At 33.2% G+C, this 24,845-nt stretch overlaps 1 protein-coding gene across 2 annotated transcripts in view; it reads right to left on the bottom strand.

The window, feature by feature from the left end:
* The window catches only part of Naaladl2 (N-acetylated alpha-linked acidic dipeptidase like 2), a 1,279,203-nt gene that overhangs the window by 956,424 nt on the left and 297,934 nt on the right, over positions 1 to 24,845 (bottom strand). Inside the window, exon 3 of one of the 2 annotated variants that reach the window (XM_047564210.1) lies at positions 23,642 to 23,746. The exons of the other annotated variant lie outside the window; for it this stretch is intronic. The gene's annotated coding sequence lies outside the window, so the exon portion shown is untranslated. The remainder of the gene's footprint in view (positions 1 to 23,641; positions 23,747 to 24,845) is intronic. 2 annotated transcript variants of the gene reach the window in all.

Here is a 24,845-nt window from a genome sequence, read left to right as displayed (position 1 = left end):
AAACCTTTGGATTTCACTCCCAGTGGAACAATTACTTCATATTCTTTGCTCCATCACACTATTCAACACCAGGAACTTCACATTATAACAAAAATGTAAGAAAGAAGAGTTCCTCTGAGTTCAGTTATTCTTGATAAATGTGTTTTTGGAGGTGCCGGGGTCCAGCCCTAGCAGCAGTCGGGGGTCCTAGGTGGATGGGAGGCATCGGCGTGGTGGAGAAACAGCAGAGACACCAAGTATTCTAAGGCTGAATCTCTCTTTTTGTAATTTTTCTGCCAGCCTTTATATATATATATATATATATATATATATATATATATATATATTTTTTTTTTTTTTAGTAAGGATTATATCATTTTATGGTTAGTTCAAAATAGGAAAAACCTTCGAAAGTACAATCTATGCTTCTCAAAGTACACATTTCCACTGTATGACAGCCCAGACCAAAACAAACTTATTTCTCAGTCAGACCAAAACAACCCCGTCCACCAGCCAAACCGAGGGCACCATGATCTGTCAGCCTTCAACCTCCAGAACAAACATGTCACTAGATTTTCTGAGAAACCACCCCCACCATGAACTCCAGTGTTTAACAGTGAAAAGCTTTTACTATTATTAACAAAGGGCAAAGAAATCAACTTATAGTTAATATTTAGTCTATTCTATTTCATTTAATGGTGTACTACAATCTTATTTTGATTCTAAAAGAATTAGACTAAACATAGGAAAATCACAAATTATATTTATGACTAACCCAAATATATTTATTATGTAAAGTATCTCTAGGAGCAACTATTAAAACTAGAAAAGTAACAAAGGCTAAACATCGCATCTGAGCTCAGAGGAATGTCTCTTTATCCATCTATATTTAGAAATTATTATACTAAAGCAATCACAGCTCCTTTTAACTCGAACATAGCTACAATTGTTTATTTTATATATTTTATCTATGTATTACTGAATTTTTATTGTGTACTATTTTGTGTCCCAATACAGTGAAACCTTTCCAATGTTTTTCCAATAACTTTCTAATGATATATTGATTATTAATATTATAAAGCAACTACACATGGAGACATGCCACACCTATGGTCCCCAAGAGAGAGGATGATCAACAGAACCAAGTCAAGTGTCGGAGTGGTAGGAAATAGATGCGACATGGAGGAAAGAGAAAATAGAAACAAAATAAAAGCTCCAAGGGACAGTCTACCTCTAGACATTTAGGTGAACATATCCCAGTAAATGGTAAATGTGGTCAGCTATGGCCAAGTTGGTCAGGTTAGTCCTTCTGGCACCCGTAAGCCAAAGCACAGTCCAACAAGGAGTATGGTAACATCAGTGGACTAGGACTGGCAAGAGCACATCTAAATATGTCATGTAATGTCTGGGCACCTTGCACAGAGTTATTTGATGGGTAATAAGAACTTCTACTCAGTCTGGTGCGGTGGTGCATGCCTGTAATCTCAGCAACTCAGGAGGCTGAGACAGGAGGATCACAAGTTCAGAGCCAGCCTCAGCAAAAGCAAGGTGCTAAACAACTCAGTGACACAATGTCTCTAAATAAAATACAAAATAAGGCTGGGGATGTGACTCAGTGGTTGAGTGCCCCTGAGTTCAATCCCTGGTCCCCCTGCCCAGGGCCCCCCAAAAATCAACTTCTCAGAACTGGAATATTAGATCCAGATGATATAGTCTAAAACTTAAGTTTCAAGTGATCCTGGTGATGTTAAAGAATTTTAGTAAAAATATCTTGAAGAACCTCACACTAAACAGAAAAATGAGTCTTGTCAACAATTTAACCACATTTCCTAAAAGAATATATGGAGATTCATGAAATCTGATGTCTCCAATATCACATTACTAAGTTCTTTGAGCTTAACTGCAGCCAATTTTTATTTCTAATAGTTTCTACTACTGAAGTTCTTGTTCATGCTGATTTTCAACAAGATTTAAACTCATTCCTTCAAAAAAATTCAAGTCTATTCAAATTCAGTCAAGAAGATATGTGGCCATGAACCAAAAGTAGTTGCCTCTTTCTAAACCTGACTCAACCTAGGCCTGAAACTTTAGGGTTGCAAATTCTAGGGTACACCATTCACATGGATAATAAGGTGAATGATTGCCTAGTTGTACAGTGCACAAATTACACAACTGCCCATGAAGGCTCAAATTTTCAGTCTGCTGAGATATCAATATTTTATTTCATCCCTGCTAGAATATAAGCCCTAAGGGATTCTTTTTTCAATTCTGTTCCCCATATGTACCAAGGACCTAGAACAATGCCTATTCCAAAACAGATGCTCAATAAATATTTGTTAAATAAGTGATTCAAAAGGAGAACTCCAGAAAATTCAGCTGGTGTTTTAAGATATTGGTAGAAAGAAATTCTGACAATAAGAGATGCCTTAGTAATTGTCTAAGTGACAAGTTATTTGTTAAGGATCTTTTGAAGGTGCCCTTCAATGTTACCTGAGAAGTAAACTATTAAATCCACAACTTTGTTTATGACATATAATATTTACACCCGACAACCTTACCTGTCCCCTCCCTTTTTGTGTGTGTGATCATCAGAACTTTGGGCTCTGTACAAGCTAGGTCAGTCCTCTACCACTGAGCACCATCCCCAGCCCCGCTTCTCCCTTTTCTTAGTTTCATTTCTATCTCACACCTCACAGGAGCCTAAGAGAAAATTCGAAGGGAGCAATGACACTCAAAGATCCAACGAGAGACAAGGTGAAGATCAGCAATGCTCGCATCTCTGAGGGCACATTCAAATGGCTGCTTCTAAAAGAGCAACTTGAAATTCCATGCCTCGTGGCCCAAGAGCCACAACCACAGATTCCATAGTGACTAATTTCTGAAAAGAAAAAACAACTTAAAAATGTAACACAGTACCGCAGGTGAATGCAAGCACTGAATGACATCAGAATAAACTAGAAAGATGTAAAATCAGAAAAATGAGAAATCATAGTCCATTTGTGTGTGATTTCTCAAAATACGTAAGTGCACTCTGCTGTCATGTATAACTAATCAGAACAAATAAAAAGAATTTCAAAAGAAACTAGAAATAGGGTAGAAAGAAGCATTTTCCAGGGAAAGGAGAAATCTCTTTCCTTTAGCGCTGCTTCTGTAATGCATGAATAGTCTACCAATTTGGAAACAAAGTGCCCAAACTTTTAGGAGGGACGAGAAGTATTCGAGGGGTGTCGGCCTGAGAGAGAAGCACGGTGAAGTGGGTCGCCCTGCCAGGGTTTTGTGGATGGCTATCACTGAGCTGGCAACAGGAACTCACTCAGTTTCTGCACAGGACCAGGGTGACTCTCTGATTACTTCTTTCACTGTCACACTGTTAGGTGAAGATATCACATTCCTCTGGGGTGGCAGGTGTTGTATGGTGTGAAGATTCAAGTGACAGAAAGTAATGCAAACAATTTCTCATGTTATCATTTTGCCAACAAATGGCATTCTACTGAATGATATAAAAATTTGTGGTATCTGCAAGGCTGCCCTGAATTCTATATTTGAAAACAAATAACAAGAATTCATCCTGAAAGACCTTGAACTTAAGCAATATTGTTGTCAATTAACACAGAAAAAAACACAGTTATGACTGGTGCTCACTCCTATTCCACCCTTTCAACTCCTATATTAAAAATGGCAAGATTTGAAAGTTTCTGAGCCACAGGAAACTGTCCATCTTCTAATACAGATCAAGGACAGTGGAAGAGAGGGGTATGATAGGAAGAAAAAGCTGCCAATATTCATTTAACCTTAAAAGATAAACCTTGGCATTTTCTCTGGGAGATGGTAATGAAAAATTATACTTACTGGATCTTAGCTACTATAAGTTCAAGTATTTCACAGAAATATGTGTATTCCTACCTGCAACTATTTAAGCCACCTTCCCATTTGGTATTGCACCTTATGTCTTTATGTGGGTTTCAGTATTGATTTTGTGAATTATCATGCTTTGTGTGTATGTGTGTGTGTGTGTGTTTGTGTGTGGGGGTGTGTTTTATCTGTTCCAAATTAAATCACTTGGACTTTTATTTACTTGGCCATTCAAATCTTTCTATTATTTTCACGCTGTCAAAGAAAACAGGAAGAAACAAAGACAGATAGGGAGTAATTTGCACATGTATACCTTCCAAGATCTTCACAACAAATTTTGTCTATAGTGCTTGAGATTATTGGTTAGCATTCCAATAAATTTCCCCTGGTTTCCCCTAGTAATAAGACTCACCTTATAAGAAATCTACCACTTCTATTTCTTTTTAATCACGAACTTACTTCTCTACTTCTCTCCATTCTCCCAATTGCTGCCAGAATAAAAGGTTCTTATTATCATTTAACCCAAAAGTTACTGTTACCAATTTTATTAATGATCAATACTTCTGTAAATTCACCTCTGAAAATTTTCAACCTTAACCTTCTAACAGCAACATGATATGCATCTTGTTTGCTTTTTATTCCTTATTCTCAAGAAAGGGAATTACACATATGATACACAAAAGTTGCCCACCTTACATCTGTATATTGAAGCAAACAATCATGACACAAAGAATACTGTGACACAAAGGATAGCAATAGTTAGCATGTGGTAATTCTACTTAGGATTCAGAAAGTGAGTGAACAATGATGTTTCATCTTAACTTTTGTAAAAATAGTAAATAATAGAAAAAAGTGGTCAGAGGATATACCAGGCTGTGGCAGTAATGACCTCTATGTTCCTTCAAAACCTCTTACATTTTCTGAATCACAAAGAATACATTGTATTAAATGATTTCCAAGGTCTTTATTCCTTTAAAACTTTATTTCCTATTTAGTCTTTCTCAGTCTGTTTCCTCATTTAACATAAGTGAGGGAGGTTGACTAGTAAACTTCAGTTTTCAATTATCTCTCAAATGTTATGGCTCTAAAATGATTTTGGATTTGTTTTTATTAGATTTCTGAGAAGACTAAACAGAAGAGTAAACAAAAATCTGATGTAGGAACCTTTGAAAGTCCAATTTCAAATTATTTTTACACTACAATTTTCATCAACTTGGATCATTTTTATGGGTATTTTTTACTTTCTACTCCATTAATACTCCATTAGATACTTTGCAAAGTCACTGAACTTTCTCTTCTGCAGTCAAAATAAGTAGGTGATAAATACTACTTCAACATTTTTCTCTCTTAATAATCTTCCCCAGTGCATAAAATCCTAAGATTTCATTGCATTAATTATTATATTGATAAGGATTAAATGTGGCTTCAAACATTAGAAATATAACTAGAAACAAAGCATTTGTTTATTGCTTAATTTTCCCTGAAATTGTGGCTATATTCCACAGTTATTATTTGGAACCTCACTTTTACTTTAAGAAACTTCCAATAGTATCATATAAATGATACATACATAATATTGTAAATTATATATCATAATATTGTAAATGATATATTTCAAATAATAAGAAAGTATCTTTTAAAAAATTCTTGATGGCTTTAATTTTAAAATTCATGATTTTTCCACTAATGGCACTCTAATTGCAAACATTATTTGGTCCTGAATGAACAGTACCCATCAATCTGATTTTCTAAGTAGTAAGTTTCAGTAGTAAGTTTTTTCTAGAAGCCCGTGCTGTTGAATTGCCTCAGGACTCTGGGGCAACGTAAAAACATGTTGATACAGGTCACCCATCACAAGGCCCCAAGTCTGACTTAGAATCCTTTGAAATGCAAAGTATTTCTTTCTACCCTTTCTTCCCCTAAATAGCTTGGATTGACCTAACCCTACCTGAGGGAAGAGTGAAAGGAGCTAATTGGATTGAATAAAAGGCTTAATGTTAAGTTCTGTTTCAAATGGCAACAGAGTAATTGGTATATTTCAAGAATACTGAGCTATGGAGTTGGCTTCTACAATTATGTGATTTGGGGCCAATTTAGTAAACTCTAAACCTCATTTTTCTAATCTGTAAAAGGGGAAACAAACAGTACCTTTAAAAGAGTTACAGAAAGAAAATGATATAATAAGTCTGAATTATTTACTGGAGGACCTGTCACTTGGTAAACAGGTCAGTAAATGTCAGCTCTAATACAATTGTTTTATGCTTTATTAGACTTATATTATTTAATTCTTACTATTACCCTGTAAGTCTTCATTTTATAAATAATGGAATTTAAGTTTCAAAAGTTTATGATTAAGTTATGTGATTTTTAAGACTTGAGAGGTAGCATAAAGATGACCCATATATCCCTTAAGCAATCATGCTTTACAACTCATGAAGAAGGAAGGAAAGCGAATGTCCATAAGCTCATGTACTACCCTCAATATCTAAAATTATGCCTGAGTTGATATGTGCCTGAGGATCCAGATTCCTTATTCTAAGTGAGATTAGCCCAAAGACAGGTTTTAGGCTGTCTTAATTTTGAACCAAGATATTTTTTCTTTACCTCATATTAGCTGTACATTCAGTAAATTGCATCAATAACTGACTAATTGGTAGGTTGCTGTGTGAGCAATTATTCAATTTGCACATTTAAGTGATGTTTATTTCAATTGTACTTGTCATGTCAATCTTTAGAAATTTAGCTCAAAAGTCCAGAAAGACAACATGGATTGGGGTCATATCATGCTTTACTGATATTAATTTATCTACCACAAACAAATAGAGCATAAATAAATTATTGCTTGTGATAAGCTATCTGTAATAATATAAAGATCTCAAAATAGCTTCAGATTATCTACTTCTTAGTTTTTCCAAGGTATATATGTATATAATGGAAAAACAAAAGCCAAATGTCACATTTCTACAAATATCAAAAGCTTAAACTGAACTTCACTGGATCATCTAGCCAACAATGACAGGTGGCAATAATTTATCCATGAAATTACAGAAGCCAAAATAATTATTTCAAGATCTAAATGAAAGAAAAATGATCCTAAAACCTGGCAGAATTATTATAATCACATAACAATGATCTCCCTCAGCATTTAAACACTGGGCAAATATAAAGGGAAAGATTTGACTTCTGATCTGTTTTTGGAAAGGACATTTCATTTCAAATGGTTACAATAGTGAATGTAAGATTTTTTTTTCACCTATGTGAGTCTTCCCCTCTCTATTCCTAATTTACCACCCTCTCTTTCATCTACCACATCTCACAAAAAAATAAATAAATAAACTATGAGGATCTTTTTTTTTCAACACACTGAATTATGAATTTTTCTCTCAAATATACGTCCCACTAGTTTTTCTTTGTCAATATTATTACAGATTTATTTTCTAATTACTACATTTTAAATGTGAGTCTTTTAAATGACAAGTACATTTCATGTAATAAATCACCTTGAAATCATTTAAATTCTTTCAACATGTCTATATGAGGAGGTTCCAAATAAGTCAGATTTGTGTATAGAAAGATCATTCCCCCAGATAGATTGCTTTGTTTTATTTATTAGAAAAATATAAAACTTCAATAGGGCTTTAAAAATACATGATGTAAGTGGCTATGGATTTGAAGATAGAACATTGAACATATAAGCTCAGAGATGTAGAATTTTCTAAAATAGGAAACATATTATTTACTTACAAAAAGTAACACAGAATAAATAATTCAAATGTAATAAGATCCTTTATACTCTAAAAGTCATAACATATATGATAATTCATGACAATCTAAGCAGAAAATGCTTCTGAAATTTGCTTCTAGAACATTGTAAACAATGTACTTTTATGTGCATACAAGTAGTAAGTTTCAATTTGCTGTTTTTTACTATAAGGCATTAAAAGTATAATTGATTCCACATTTAAGACTTTCTTTTTAGATGGGAGCTTGCTGTTTTCCAGGTACTATTAAAACTTGTGGGCATGTTGCTTTTCCAGTTAAAATCATGGTGAAAAATATCAAATAGCATTTAACATTATTTACTTGAAATAATTATTTTCTTTAGAAGTAGAAAGGATTAAGACAAAATGGCACCTGAGAGAAGGTGACAGATAGCAGTGTGAACTACTGTGGACAGGATTTAGGAACTGAGATTTGAAAAAGAAAGTTAAGTATGTGGGAGTCATTAGGAACTAATAAATCATAAGGTAGGTTCATATCTATCCCTCCCCTCATTTAACAGACTTGAGCAATCCACAGGAGCAAAACTTGAAAGTAAGTAGGAAAACAAAAATAAAAACAAAGCACCACCACAATAACTAAGACTATTGAACAGAATTAAAAACAAGTATGTATGGTGTAACTAACTATGGCAAAAAGAAATTGCTTCTCAACCATGGATAAATGCTAATGTTCATAACATTGCCAACTCCAAATCATAGTCAAAGAAGTCCATTATAAATGGCTGCATCTGCCAGGTGTGGTGGCGTATGCCTGTAATCCCAGCAGCTCAGTAGGCTGGGGCAGGCGGATTTTGATTTCAAAACCAGCCTCCAGCAAAAGTGAGGCATTAAGCAACTCAGTGAGACCCTGTCTCTAAAAAAATACAAAATAGGGTTGCGGATGTGACTCAGTGGTCGAGTTCCCCTGAGTTCAATACCTGGTACCAAAATAAATAAATAAATATATAAATAAAATAACATATATGTGTATAAATGACTTCATCATAACCATGTACACATCATAACAAGGACAGCAAAATCCTGCCTAAGGTCATTTGGTGTCCACCCACATGCAAACCTATAGCTATCTTCTAGATGAATCTCAGCTGCTTTTCTCAGTGATATTATCACAAATGAGTAATGAAATTCTCCACCATGAAGAGATCTCAAAATAAATCAAAGAACCACACTAAATCTGGGGCTCACTTATCTGTATCTCCCATAGTCCCTATTGCAGTACCTTATTGAATGAATTTCTCTGTGTGAGTGAATCCAGCCAATGTATTTGATACTGGCCAACCTGAGAAATTTACCATTAGGTTAGAAACTTTAACTGACTTTTCATTTTTCACTGCAAAATCACTGTTGCAGTTCTCTAATTGGAAGGCTTCTTTGCAAACAAGAAGAGATATGATTGGCAGTGTGATGACATGCACAGACTTCACCAACATGGAGATGTAAGGGGGACTTTGGAATGGAAGGCATACGGGTATCAATTGCAGCCTCTTGTACTGTTTTCTATTGCTTCAAGCTTCAGAGCACTAGGTTCCTTCCATATAAAATGGAAAGCAAATTATTGCCTGCTTTATCTACTTTACAGGAGACAGGGAGGTTTAAATAAGATGCACATGAAATGTTCTGCAGACTGTAAAGCATTAGCCAAATAAAAGTAATAATTACTGTATCTTATAGCATAGAGGAAGAACTAACTCTCTTACTATATGTAGTCTGGCACTACTTCTAAACTTCTGATAGATCTATTCATTAAAGATAAAATTTTATTTTAATTGAAAACTAATCTTTAATGAACCTCTAAGTCATCAAAGTGTACAAAGCACATAATTCCTGCTTCTAACTTTTGTGTACTCTTCTTTTCAAGAAGCTAACAAAAACACTTTAACCAGAAAACCTAAGTATCTCTATAAACTGCATCTTTCCCAATTAATAAGGCCATATACTAGATTCGAATCAATCTGGGAAATGAAAATTCCATCTCTTAAAAAGCCTGAGAGTTTGCACAGGCAAATAAAGGTGCATCTGGATCTTTCATATAAATTGTGAAAAGGATACATGATTTTTTTTGCCAATCTAAAAACATACCACTTAAAATATCTGAATCATTCCAGATAAATCATCTGAATGCAAATTAACAATACAGCATTGAGTGCAGCGATTATAAAATAATTTAGATCAACTTTGGCTGCCAAAATACACAAATAATTGTGGTAGCATACATGCAAAACAGATTTTCTATGTAATCCTGAATTTCTGGAGAAACAAATCCTATGCTTTCTACTGACAAAAGAAAAATGTTTGTGGATAAAACTATGTCTATCATAACGGCAAATTTTTGCTGGCATAATTATTTGCATGCATATATTTTTGTCAAACCTGTTATCAATTATAGACATAAGCATTTTACAGATACAGAAAACAGTTTTGATGAAGTTCAGTAGGGAACAAATAACTAATTTCATTTTAAATGTTGCTTAAGTTTCTTTTTGCAAACAAAGTAACTCTAAAGTATGAAAAAATATGTACTATCTCATGATCAAAATTAAAATGAGTTGCTAGCCTCATATGACACAGACTGAACATTCATCCACATTACAAAACCATTAAGCTATTTAAGAATATGGAAATATTTCCATAGTTCAAGTGGAGACTAAAAAAGCATCAGGTTAAATTCTTGGATAGAATTCTTTCTGCTGCCAGATGGCTGATTACAACAAGGCAAAAGTCTAGTTCCAGGGCAAGCCTAAGGAAAAGAGGAATACTTGTCTTCTAAGCATGAGGCTTCCCTTTTACAAGTACTCATCTTATATCCAGCATTTTACCTCCAACACTCCTGCTACATATACTTCACCCACTCTACCGACATTTTGCCTTTGGGATATTGCTGATGACTGCTTTTTCCAAGGATGTAATGACAAGGTTGGGGGTGGGGGGTGTTCACTGAGCATTACTCTCTCTGACTCTATGCTAGTTCTGTGTTTTTTATTATTAAATTAATTACTTTAGTGAATAAAGGTGAGAAAATGTTGGCATAGGGATCTGAACATATTACCCCCATTGGTTTTCAATAAATCATGCAGCTTCCTTAAAAAGATAACATTACATCCTGTGGAGATTTTTTGTTTCATTGAAAGAGAAAGAAAATATTCTAAAATGCAAAACTAAAACATTGAAGTTTACTTTTTCAGGACTGAAAAAATCGGGGACAGGGGTCCTTGCTGATCCCTTCTGAACTGTACAACTTGAGGCAAGTGGTTGACCCTCAGGACCTGCAGTTCTGTATCCTGCAGATGTAAAGAATGGTGGTGGTAACCTTCCAGACTCTCATGTATCATTCCCTTCTCTTGCTAATTTTAAAGTCCTTTCCATTTCTCAGGGTGGGAGGATGGAAAGTTAAAATTAACTGCTTTACTGACTCCTCCTGGGTTTTACTAAGAATCTGTGATCCACTTTTTTATTCATTAATTCATGGGGTACCGTCATATCCAATCCTGTCCCAGCCCCTCTCACTGACTGCACAGGAAGCCCTGCCCTTGCTGCCACTGCCACCATCTACTCAAAATATTTTGCCTCTGTTTGTGCTTAACAAAGTCACTTTACCTTGTGTTCTCTGAGTTTTAGTACTTAAACCCAAGCACTTTGGTAGCCAAATGATCTTCAAATATTGGGATTTCTCCTCCTGAGTCAAATTGATCATAAGTCACAATAATAACAATGGCCACAAAGTTTTGTTACCTTCAAGGAGTTTGGAATCTAATAAAAAAAGCCAGACATGCAGAAGACAATTAATTATATTTTGATAATGCTAAAAGAGAAATAGACTGGAGGTCTTATAGGAGCACAAGGAAGAGAACTCTGTCTCTCTCTCTGTCTCTCTCTCTGTCTCTCTCTCTCTCTCTCTCTCTCTCTCTGATGTCTTGGGACATCAGGAAACACATAAAAGAAACTGTCAGGAATCTTGAAAAATAGAGGAGTTTTCCAAGAAAACACTATTGAGAGGGGGCTCTAAGAAGAAAGAACACTGCAAGGAGACCTGAGAGGTCAGGGAAGGTATGAGAACTAATAGCTCACTGTAGCTGTGAGACTGGGAAGCAGAGTAGAGCAAATACTGTGGATATTCACTGTACCAGTTTAATTTCAAAATTCACCTACTTTTCTGCCTTCATCTACCAATGTCTCCCTCCCTGTGCAAAGCAGTTCTCTGTTTCTTCATGACAAAAGACTGTGCTGGCTACATATATTTGGGCACAAGAGGATAGGATTAATTTAATAGTTTCATCTTAATTCAGCTCTGAGCTTTCTCAATTTAACTAAATAATTTTAATGCTCTTTGGCACCAGGCTTTGAAAAAAAAATTTTTTTAAAGCTGTTATAAAAATAATGATATCACCAAACAGTTTGCATAGTAAATCAGTATTCCAGTAGATGGAGCAGAGGTGACATCAGAATAGTTGAACGTTGTTGGTCCAGAATATATAGCAGAAGTCTAGACACTCAGCCGAGCCACAAAATGGAAAAATAAAAAAACACATTTGAGAGCAAAGACTGAACATTACTGAATACTGCTTGGCTAACCACCTCATTTGGACTCAGAAAATTTCACATCCTATTCAAATGGAAGGGGACAAACAACCTTAGGCAAATACCAAAATGATTCCTTAAAGAAACATTTATATTTTAGAATAAAAAGCTGTAATTTTGATTTGTTTAAAAGTCCCACTGTGGTGTTTCACAATCATTCCACATAACACAGATGAGGCTAAAATTCTTAGTGGAGTCTCTAAGTATGTGGCTACTTCAGTCTCCTGCTGGTCTAATGTGTGTGTTTCTTCCCTCCTAGACCGTTCATGAATTGTGTGATTGCCTGATATGGAATTATGAAGAAATAGATCAATAAACACAGTAGGCTTCTGGTTTAAAGTCCTTGGCTACACAATGGCCCTATGAATAAAGTTACTGCTTAGAAATTGCAACAGCCAAGAGCTGGCATGCAGATCCATATTTGGGACATATTGACAAACGGAATTACTGACATTAAAAGGTAAATATGGAGAAGAAGCTATTCTGATTATCTGTTACCTAGCAGTTAAATGTTTAAAATTTGATTACCTCCCTTAGGCATTATTGAGGTCATGGATGAACTATTCAATCTGTCATTTCATACAGTAAATATTATATGGAAATAATTTCTAAAAGTGACTGAAAAAAATGTCTTTTTTCTTTTTCCTTAAGAAGTCACTATGCCTTGCTCTGTCTGTTAAGTTCTTTGGCAATATACATAACTGGATTATTCAACAGACTATGTATGTGTTTAGTAGAGTAATGAAATAAAGATAGTTAAAAATTTCTTATTAAAAATATATTTAGTATGTCACAAAAATGCATTAAGTGGTCATCAAGTAGAAAACAGAACATCATTAGATCCTATCATAAGATTATGATCTAGTCATATAACTCGAATCTTAACTCAATGGTTAAAGATGTGGATTAAGTTAAACCTTAGCTTTGCTACAATCTAGTTATACAAAGTGAGTCAATTATTATTTCCTACTCTCAGTTTCCTCATTACAAAATGAAAATAATAAAATATCTCCCAAAGACACTGAGGACAAAGTGACATAAATTTTACATATATATAGCTATGATTTGGATGTGAGCTATCTCCCAAAAGCTCAATTGTGAGACAATGCAAGAAGGTTCAGAAGAGAAATGATTGGTTTGTGAGAGTCTTAACCCAATCGGTGAATTAATCCCCTGATAGGGATTAACTGAGTAGTAACTGAAGTGGTAGGGTGTGGCTTTGGGTATATATTTGTATCTAGCCAGTGGAGTCTCCCTCTGCTCTGATCATAATGTGAGCCACTTCCCTCTGCCACACTCTTCTACCATGTTGTTCTTGTCTCACCAGGAGCCCTGATGAGTGGAGCCTGCTATTTGTGGATTGAGACCTCTGAAACCATGAGCCCTCAAATAAACTCTTCCTCCTTAAAAATTATTCTGGTCGGGTCCTTTAGTCATAGCAGTGATATATGTCTATATAAACTTTAGTTTTCATTACTAATGAAGGTTAAATCTCCTGAGAGGTACATGACTAAAAGAAAACATTAAAATTGCAATCAAAGGTGAGTTCTAAGATCTTCTGATGGAATTCATATACCAACCTGCCCATCCTGAAACATAAAATAAAATTAAATATTTTAGTGTTGAGCAATCAAATAAAAATTTTCAATCCTAAAAAAAGTTCTGAAATTTTGCACACATGGAGATACACTGTCATTATTTGATACTCAATCTTCATTCCCAAAGGAATCATACTTTCCAATAATTTAAACATTAAATAATAATTTCTGAATTAGAACCTAAAAATATTTTATTACACTTCATAAGTCAACATTTTAATACCTCTACATAGCCTTCCTGATATAAATTTTAAAAACATACATGATGCTTAAAGAAAATATAAAACAAACCCATTTTCCAAATGTTTGCAGTCTCATTATAATTCCCACCAAGATAATAACCATTTTATTACCTTGAAAAAGATACAATACTTAGCAGAGGCTTCCACAGATGAAATTAAATGTCACCAACTTGGGTAGCTCAGGCTACCATAACACAATGCCATAGTCTGGTTGACTTAAACAATGGGAATTAACTTCTTACAGTTCTGGAGGATGGGTCCAAGGTCAGGGTGTCAGCGTGGTCAAACTCTGTCGGAGGGCATTTTTTGTGGTTTACAGAATGCCACTTTCCTGTTACATCCTCTCAAGAAAGAGTGAGAACAAGAGCAAGAAGCTGGGAGAGAAAACAGTGTCCTCTGCTGTCTCTTCTTACGAGGGCACTGATGCCATCATCTAAGCTTCACCCTCACGGTCTCATCTAAGCCTAATTATGTCCCCAAAGAGAAAGGTGAATTCGTGCAAGGAAGGGTCAGTTCAGTTCATAGCTAAACAAGGATGGTAACTGGCTAGGGGAGGTTGACAAGTCTAAACTTTCTCACACATGACACTTTCCATTTTGCCATCCTGCCACCCAGGCCTTCTTGAAGACTCTCAAGTTGCTTAGCTCTCTGGTCATTCAGAGCACTCCTGTTTATAAAAAGTGTAAGTTTGGGATGCAGTAAACTAAAAAACAATTAAAACCATAAGTATAAAATTTAAAAACAAATTTAAGGGTTATAAGGAGGAAGAGAATTTGTAACTTAATCCTCATTGTATTTTGAGTAAAATCTTTAGGGAAAAAGAGGAACAACAAGAAAGTAAATATATTACAAATTATTAGAGACACATACTTAAACAAAACAGATACAAGAGTGTGTAAATTGTAATTATACATCACAAGTCTTATTATATGTATAGAAAAAGTTAATATCAGACTATATACAATTAAATGTAAAAAAGAGACTTTCCATGACCTGTCTCACTTTAATTACTATTATTACATTAAAATGTTTTGTTCCAGCAAAGAATGTCATGTTGCTTGCTTTATGCCTTACATGTGACTAATTTTTAGCATGAACTCTTTAATTCTCATTCCTATAAAATGCAGTTCTTAAAAATTAAACATGTTACTTAGGGAAAATTTCTCATTATTAAATATTTTATCCATAAAAACAATGAAATAAATAAATTATGCAAATATCTTCAAGTTTTAGGAGAGGAATGACACAGTAAAGGAAAGCAGAATAACCTGTTAAAGAAAAGATAATGAAAAAACAAAAATAGAATAAATGCATGCAAAAATTGGTCATTTGAATGAAAAAAAATCACTGGTAGGCTTATTTTTTTTAAAGAAAGGAGTAAAAATGGAATAAATAAGCAAAAATGAATGACAAATAATGAATGAAAAATAACCACAAAGTCCATTTAAAAGAATTTTAATCAACTATTTTGCTAAACCCTATGCAAATAAATTTGAAAATACACACAAAATAGGTAATTTTCTAAGAAAACATAATTCACCAAAACTGATCTCAGAAAACATAGAATATCTAAACACTAAATTATATAGAAGAAATGGAGAAATTTTTCCATAGGAAAAAAAAAAGCAGTAATTGTAAATAGTTCTCATGAGGAATTAAAAAAATTAAAGATCAGATTTAATGCTTCTAAAATATTTTCCAGGATATGAGCTAAGAAAAGATAACTTTATGTTCCAACAAAGAGTATACACACACAGTCAGGCACAGTGGCATGCACCTGTAATTCCAGTGACTGGGGAGGTTCAGGCAGGAAGATCACAAGTTCCAGACCAGTCTTGGCAAGGTAGTGGGACCCTGCCTCAAAATAAATAAAAAAGGCTGGGAACATTACTAAGTGGTAAAGTGACACTGGGTTCAATTCCCATTACCTCAAATAAAATTAAAAAACAAAAGCAGGATTATACACATACAACCCACATACCCAAGTACTCATGTCATGACATACGGATGCCTATCAAGGCAAAAGTTCTAAATAAAATATTAGTGCATGCACTTCAGGTAAAAATAAAAGGAATCATATTCAATCATATTCAAGTGAGATTTTTCCAAATATTTTATAAATGTATATTAGACCATCCATCAATAAAAATTTATAATAAAATGAGTAGATCTCAGAAAAATGCTATTTTATTCCTTTTATAGATGCTGAAAAGCCATTTGCTAATTTAATAACCATTTTCAATTAAAATACTCAATAAAATAGAACTAGAAGTCAATTTTTTTTCAGGGTACACTATGTCTAGCTTAGCCCAAAAGTCAGTCACATGCTTAATTGAGCAACACTAAAGCCTTATTAATAAAATCAGACACAAGACAAAAAATCACTATCATCAGAATTAATTGACATTATACTAAAGATACTAGTAAAGAAAAGAAACAAGAGAAAGAATGTTTGTGTGTGTGCGTGTGTGTGTGAATGAAAGGAAAAAGTAAAATTTATGACTACTTGAAAACAACCTAAAAATATAATTTTCTTTATAAAACATTTAAGAGAATCAACTTTCTTTTGGCACATAGAGCTGACTGAAATCAAACAAACTGAGGGGGGAAATATACTTTGAGGAGAGCTGTAGTTACAGAAGTTGCAAAAAGACTAACTGGATGAGATATTAATATTTTTAAGCTCCCAACTTTCTATGGGCAGGAGCACTTTCTCAGCCACCCATGAGTAGATATTTTCCAATGCTTTCTTTATGTACCTAAGGAGGATAATGGAAATGGAAGATTCTTCAAGAGAGTTAGAGCCATGATCCATGAGTTATAACCAAGAATAGAATAAGGAATTTTCTTATCTTTTGACTAGTAGAATGGTAATATTACTCAGATGGATTTCAGAATTTCTAAAGAAATTAGAAATGGACACCTGTTTTACGGCACTCATTCTTCTCCTTTTTAAATGGCAGTGACTATTGCCACATGGAAACAACTGAAAATAGTATGGATATTTGCATGTACACATACTTTTATAGATGCACATGAAACTAATTAGAGTGATTACTGGCTTCTTAGCCTTGTAGAAACTTGAAATGAAATAGGCTTTTCTCTATATTTTTGAGTATTTTTAACTTTTAAAACGATGGGAAGGTGATTCATGTTATTTCATAGGACTCAATGAATTACTGGAAAAAGGTTAAGAGAAAGTGATTTAATATGATGATTCCCATGTTTCTTGCTTCATGAATTGAGTGCAATATGGCAAGACAGAACATATATTTTCAGTATAGACATAGGAAAGAAAAGCCTGTTTTAGGTATGTTGAGTACCAATTATATCTGAAGGTATCCACTGGTCTTTGGGTCAAATTTGCTTGTCATTGTTCAGATTTTAGCAAACAAAACAAAACAAAACAAAACAAAAACCTTATATTATGTAGAATGAAATGAGAGGAAGGCGTATGAAAGATGGTGGACTGAGATGGACATCCTTACCCTATGTACATATATGAATATGTTATGAATCTACATCATGTACCATAGATAAGAAATGATGTACCCCATTTGTGTACAATGAATCAAAATGCAGTGTGTAAAAAATAAATAAATAAATAAATAATGATAAAAAAAATCCAAAACAAGAAAAAATATACTGGGAAACCCCACTGTGGAATGTAAAACATTTCAGTTTTCAGCAATGGGTGCAAAACCTTAGGGAGAAATTACAAAACACATGCAGCCCCAAAAATTGAGGCTGAGAGAAACACTCTAGTTTCTAATTCTAACATGCATAAATATCTGCCACTGCTAAGAAGTAAAATCCTAAGTAGTCAAATGATTTTGTTGGCAAGATATTTTGATATTAACCCATCAGGCTGATACCAGGAACTAGTGAAATATGAGCTTGATAAGAATAGAGCTGCAATTCAAGGTGGACTATATGTTTGACTACATTCAGTTTTACCATTACATTAAAGAAGGATGACCTACAGCTCCAGGCAGTTCAGAGAGGTATTATGGAAAAGTAATCAAAGAATTAAAATATCCTATTGCATTGTGAGACAAAGAAAATATCATTGCTACTTTGCATGAAATATTAGCACATTTGCATTCTTTTTATAATCTCACAGTTATCCTTAAAATCCACAATGATATTGTCTATAAAATGTAAACATTCAACAAAAATTAAGAATAGTTAAATAAATTCAGATATAAGATAACAGAAAAAAGACTATTATTATTGCTATATTTTTCTCAACATAATATTTCTTTAATTAGTACTCCTATTAATTTCTACCTCTAACTAAACCCAATGTAATTTGTTCAAATAGGAACAATTACATAACAGAAAAGCAAATAATATGAAATAGCACATAATAGCAACTAAATATTCATTTTTCATACTTAATGATAAATTTAAAAATGCACATGTACATAATTATTTATGACATATTGTTTTATGTTATGTAGGCTTTTTTTGTTCTGACATGGTATGAATTTCAAAAAGATTGATAACCTTAGCCTTTGGACCTGAAGTTGGAAATTGATCTAAATAATTAGGAGTTAAAATATCACCTCACTCTTGTGCTCCTTTTTACATGCTTTCATTATGTAATATCACAATTCATTATAATTATTTGTAGCAGCACTAAAGGTGAATATTTTGAAAGAAAATCTGCAGCATATTTATCTTTGTTCCTTTACTGATATATATAGCATTCAATTCGCCAAAAATATTTGTATGAAATTATCTTTGAAAATGTTTACAGCAGAGTATGAAAGAGTAAGGGAATCAAGAAAATGAGTTTTGTAGCCCCACAAACAACTTTCTATTTAAAAAAGGTGAACACTCAACTTGAAAAAAATCAATTTTAGAAATCATTCTATTGGTAAGAAAAGTAGAAAAAGAGGTTCCAAGAACAAGAAGGTACTTCATGCTAGTCATGGTGGCACAAGCCTGTAATGCCAGAGGCTCACGAGGCCATGGCAGGAGAATTGCAAGTTCAAAGCTGACTCAACCACATAGTGAGTCCCTAAGCAACTTAATGAGAAAAAAAAAAAAAAAGTACTTCACTTCATAAACACAAAAGTATGAAAATCACAAGATGTAAATTAAGAGATTATATGTCACATTTGCAAAGAAATGTTACAGTTTTATTCCACTTGCATAAGAGAATGAAAGCAATTTGTGTAAAGACAATTTTCAGAATCAAGTACTTAATTGCTGCCAAATTGATTAATATGGTTAAAAGTTGATATAATTGAAATTTATATCAAAAACTAATGTGATGAACTTTTAAAAACTTGCAAAATTAGGCAGCTAATTTTATATATATATATATATATATATATATATATATATATATATGTATATAAAGTCAAAAGTTAATGAGTTGGATTCTTTCCCTTTAAAATATCGTTTAGATTATAATGGCTGGTTTTTATTCATTATATGGATGTTGTCCTTTTTATCTTTAGAAGGAAAACTTACAAGTTTGTCTCCTGCAAGGCACATATTCTTAAAAAATATACAGATATAGATATATATAGTAATGAAATATAATCTCAGATTCAAGAGGTTTATAGTAATATAAAAATTAATATTCTGCCAAAAATAGTACAATAAAATGCAAATATTTATTGTCTTTAAATAATTGTTATAATTTTTAAACAAATAGACTGTGATTCTTCTAACAAAGCTAATCTCATGATGAGTAGATAACTAGAAAACCATTTTTAGATGAAATTATATTGGGGTGGGTACATTTAAGGACAAAAATTGAAAAGTACCTCAAGGTTTCTGTAATTAGTATTTTCCCATTTAAAACTTGTATGAGAATTAAAGTATCAGATTCATTTAAATCCATTGGGTCAGAAATGTACAGATCCTGAGTGTTTTACAAACGGTGTGTGGTACCAGGTTTTATTTCTCCATGGAATTGTTCCCAATAGATCATTTAACACTCCTTTTTAAAAATTAATTTTGTACCCTCAACAAAGACTGTCTCTTAAGGAAAATAAAATAACAAATAGTAAATTCTGGGATAAATGGCATTTACTAAGCAGTTATGGGAGATCCTTCTCAAGAAAAATAAAAATTGTGATAATTGCATCTGTCCCGCTTTAAAGAGTTCCAGAAAGTGGTGTCAAGTCTCAGGCAGCATAAAGTGTCTCTAACTAGCCTCAGCATACAGTCAATCAATAATATGTGATCCCTAATTACTTTTGTAGTATGTCACTGTTTAACACAATCAAATCTAATTGACCAGAAAATTTTGGTTGGATTGTACTAAGCTATGGCTAAGTTTTTACTGTTATTATTCTGGTTTCTTTGTGAACGTCTCAACTTTACTGCATCATTAAACTCTAAATTAGATTTTGATAATAAGAATATTTTATAAAATTTTTGAAACAACTGCAATATTCAAACAGGAGCTACTGTACTCTTAAATCCATTGCCATATCTTTTAAAAAGAATTTAATTCATACCCATTTTTTTCTGGGTTATTAAAACAATGGCAATTTGATTTTAATTAAACACTTCATTTGAAAGCCATGACGACAGTAAATGTCAAGTGCTAAAGGTGAACATATATTAAGTGGATATCAGAACATCTTTCATACAATGGAAGGAATTCAAAATATAAGTTCATAGTTTCAGAACCTATGAAAAAGAAAGGTGTCAATTAAATACATCATTTAGATGTTTGCATTAGTTCATTTTCCTGTTGGAAATCAGTGAGTTAAACAGGGGATTAGACATTCCTGCCATTAATTATGTATGCATGAGATAAGAAACAAATAATTAGGTTTGTTTTATATATGTCTACTTTGTCCATGTACTTTGTGTCATAAAAGCATTGAATATAAACATGTGAATTTATTCCTTAAAGAGAATAAAAAATGCTTACTTATTCTTCTAATTTATTTTTTATAAATTTCTTCTATAAAACAAAATCACAGGATACAGGGGGCATCACTAGAAAATCTCTTCATATAGCTGTACCTTAACTGCTAACATTTTTACATCTATGTTTATTTTTATTTTCTAGAATATGTGGAGTCTTTAGAGGATATAACACAAGTTAAAAACAAAAGAACTGAGAGTTTTTTACTAATATAAAATATTGTGGGTCAGTCCAAGTGCAGATGTAATCAGTTCTGATCAGTTTGAGTATTGACATCTAAGTTCTTCAGCTTTAACGTGGCTGTGAAGGAAATGGTCAGCCAGCACTCAAAGTTGTATTAACATAGCTGGACTAAAACATCTATTGTCAAACCCTTCCAAAATGTTATTTTTGGTATAGCTCAGTAGAATACTTGCCCAGCATGCACAAGCCCTGAGTTCAATCCCTAGCCAATACCGCCTCCCGCCACCAAAAAAAAAAAAAAAAAAAAAGATAGAGGGAAGGAAAGAAAGAAAATAAAAATATGAGACTGGGGTTGCACTCAGTGCTAGAGAGCATGCACAGGGTCCTAGGTTCAATTTCCTCACCACAAAAACTAATGTAATTTGGTGGTTATGGTAGTAATGGTTTCTACTACCACATGGAAAAACCACCTAAAAGACACAGCATCAGGCACCATGCCCATTCTCAAAATGGATCATACTGAAGTGACCTTGATTCTGTCTATAAATGTATATATTCATGACATTAAAAGGCATAGGAATAACAAAGATAAGAAGAAAGATTTGGAAGGGTGCTACTAAGAATACAAAGATCCCAGTACCTTCTACTATCCCTTTATCATTAGGATAACACATTGACTTCTGAAAATCCTGGGTTCCATTTTCTTGTCCACATAAATTCAGATTTAAATTGAGCCAAAGAAAATAGACAAGACCCCAAGAATATATTGACTTGGCCCACTTCCCATCTTCCACTAGGCCTGGTGCCTAATTGCCATTAGCTTCTGATAAAATGCACTTATAATCTCAGTTGGTACAGATTTGAAAGGCAGTAACAAGTGATAAAAATGAATAAAAATATGTGATTGATGTAAAAAAGGAAAAATAAAGAAAATCAGAGGAGTAACATTTGATGAAGCTAGAAAATTATGCTAGGAAATAAGAATTAAAACTATTGATTTTATATTTTCTTTATATGGAATAAGGTTTCAATTCAAATATTAGTTGATGTTAATAAAAATAAACTAGAACTTTTAGGGACTTCTTAAAGAATCACAAAACTAGTCTCAAACAAGTGGTATGACTTTCTTTCTTTAGGGGGTCATAAGATTTTTTAGTGAAAATACCAGTTGGGAGAGAATTGGTAATTTACAGGTTAGGGTTTATTCTTAGTCACTATATGAGATTGGAAGTTCTCATTTCAGGTGAATAAATAAAAACAAAGAAAAGAAACCTCAGAAGAAATATTATACTGATGAATCAGGTAGTATGAATTTACATGGTTAAAAATCACGTTTTTTTCCATTTCCACAATAATATTCAGAGACATTCAAACAAAAATTATTTGTATTTTACTCATTTATAATAACCAGAAAAGGAACACATATAAGTGCTCAATGGATGTGAGGCAATAAGTGCTTTACATAATAATACAATTTTATAGCCTTACAGCCTTATGCTTAGTTGGAAATGATCTTAGAATTTATTCAATCCAAAGTCCAAAAACAACCCACTTCCTCCTCCACCCCTTCCTAACTTCTTCTCCAATTAACTACTTAATGGAGTTTAAAATATCTGAAACTAAATGGCTTTATAAGGGGCACAGCCTCTTTCCCCCAGATATTTCCTAAAGTTGCATTATCTTTCTCACCCTTCAGGGCACAGGAACTTGCTACCTTTCCCTGACCAAATCTAACCTCTTAAATTAGGGAGTAAGAGAATTCTAAGGTTAAATAATTCAACTGAGTCCCTAAAGTATGCCGATGGTCATGCTGGGTCCTTTCATGGTTCTGTGCTGTATTTATGGCCTTTGCATTATCCACACCATGTCAAATTTCATACAAAGTAAACTTGAACAAGCATCTGAACATTGATGATAGCTAGTGCCCAACAGAAAGTATTATCATCCCACAGTAGCATCTTCCCCTACCAACAACTGCAGTGCTCCAAGAATAGCTATAAACTTCCCTTACATGTCTTCAGACTCCAGGGAACACATGTAGTCCACTGTCTATCTGTGGCCATATAGAAAGAAATGTTCTAAAAGTCCAATAAGTCTATCTATACCTGAGAAAAGAAGTAATAACTGATATACAATCAACACTGTATTGTGGTATAGGTTGCATTGTTGTGGTAAGTTTTAGATAAAATCATTGGCAAACTTAAACAACAAAAAAGAGAGAGCCTAATTAAATTAGTTCTAATGACATTTATAATTAAATAAAAAAGAACTGGTACATACAAAGTCAAAGAGATTATACCAATTTTAGGAGTCACAGAGAAACTGATATATAATGTTATTATAGAAAATAGGCTTATCCATAAAAGATGAATAGAAATTGAAATACATAAAATTTGGCCAGAGAAGAGTGCTTACATTTTTCTTCTTTCAAAATTAGCAACTATAGGCACATTGCAGAAATATACCAAGTCACCTTATTAAAGTTGATTCAAGAATAAAATTCTTACATTCTAATTAATTAGTTCTTACTTCAATTGAATGATCCTACAGCAACCAGATCTTTGCAGGGTACAGGAGACTGATAATCTGAACCCAGGGTTTTTCATCCAGGTGCTAACAGTCAAAGTTAATTTCCTGTTAATAAATAAAAAAATGGAGGCAATCAATTTAATTGGGAGCTGTATCAGAGAACTTATCAGTTAGTTCCTGAATTTTTTTTATTGCTGATTCTTTTTAATGTTACTTTATAAGTTCGTTTTATGGATAGTAGATGGAAATTCTGTACCATTTGTGGGAAGTCAAGAAAGTATAGACTTTTAAGCACAGCATTGTATCTGAAGGACAAATTAATGCACAAAAACAAAGTTTTCTTTCTCACTTTCATCATTTACATGTGTTTACATTTGTACCTTAATTCAGCTAACATAAATGACCTGTTTACCTTACACATTGTGCTACTAAATATAAAAGATAAAGCAGAAAACACACAATTGGACACAAAGTGATTTATTATCCCTTTGCAGAGAAAAAGTTAACAAAAGGCAGAGATGTACATTAGACTATATCGAAGACTGGCTGTTCATTTGAAAACAAGCATGCATAACTTTGAGTAATTTCTGTAATCCTACAGTTCCCAATTTCCTAACATGAAAACAGGTAACATTAGAACTATTGCAAAAATTAGAAATGTTGTCTACAATGTACCTAGGATGTGGTGTAGCGTATAGTAGGTGCTCATTAAATGATACCATAATAGCATTTTAAAACATTGAGTTTATTCCTTTTATTTTATACTTCTTAATGCCAAGAAGGTTATTCCCCATTTCATATTAATTAGCTGTGATATCAAGCAATAAGTGTTACTAATTATGGAGCTTCTCATTTTTCTCTTCTTTTACATTTATCTGTTATATTTGACAGATAAAATTATGACTTTGGGGTACCATGTGATGTTTTGATACATTTATACATTGTGCAATGCTCAACTTGGAATAAAAGCATCTCTTTCCTCAATAATTATCATTCCTTCATGGTGAAACAATCGAGATATTCTCTTCTAGCTCTTTTGAAAAAATATAGTACAATATCATGTAGAGTCACCTTAATATGCAATAGAACATCAGAAATTATTTCTATTATCTAATGTTTCTTCTTAGTATAGTCTTTCTGTACCTTGGTTATTTCACTTAACATAATGTTCTCCAGTTCCATTCATGTTGTCATGAATGATAGG

The sequence above is a fragment of the Sciurus carolinensis genome, chromosome 9, assembly GCF_902686445.1.
Source record: "Sciurus carolinensis chromosome 9, mSciCar1.2, whole genome shotgun sequence".
In the NCBI taxonomy this organism is placed as follows: domain Eukaryota; kingdom Metazoa; phylum Chordata; class Mammalia; order Rodentia; family Sciuridae; genus Sciurus; species Sciurus carolinensis.
Note: the sequence above shows the minus strand (reverse complement) of the source record. Positions and strands in the feature narration are given on the sequence as shown.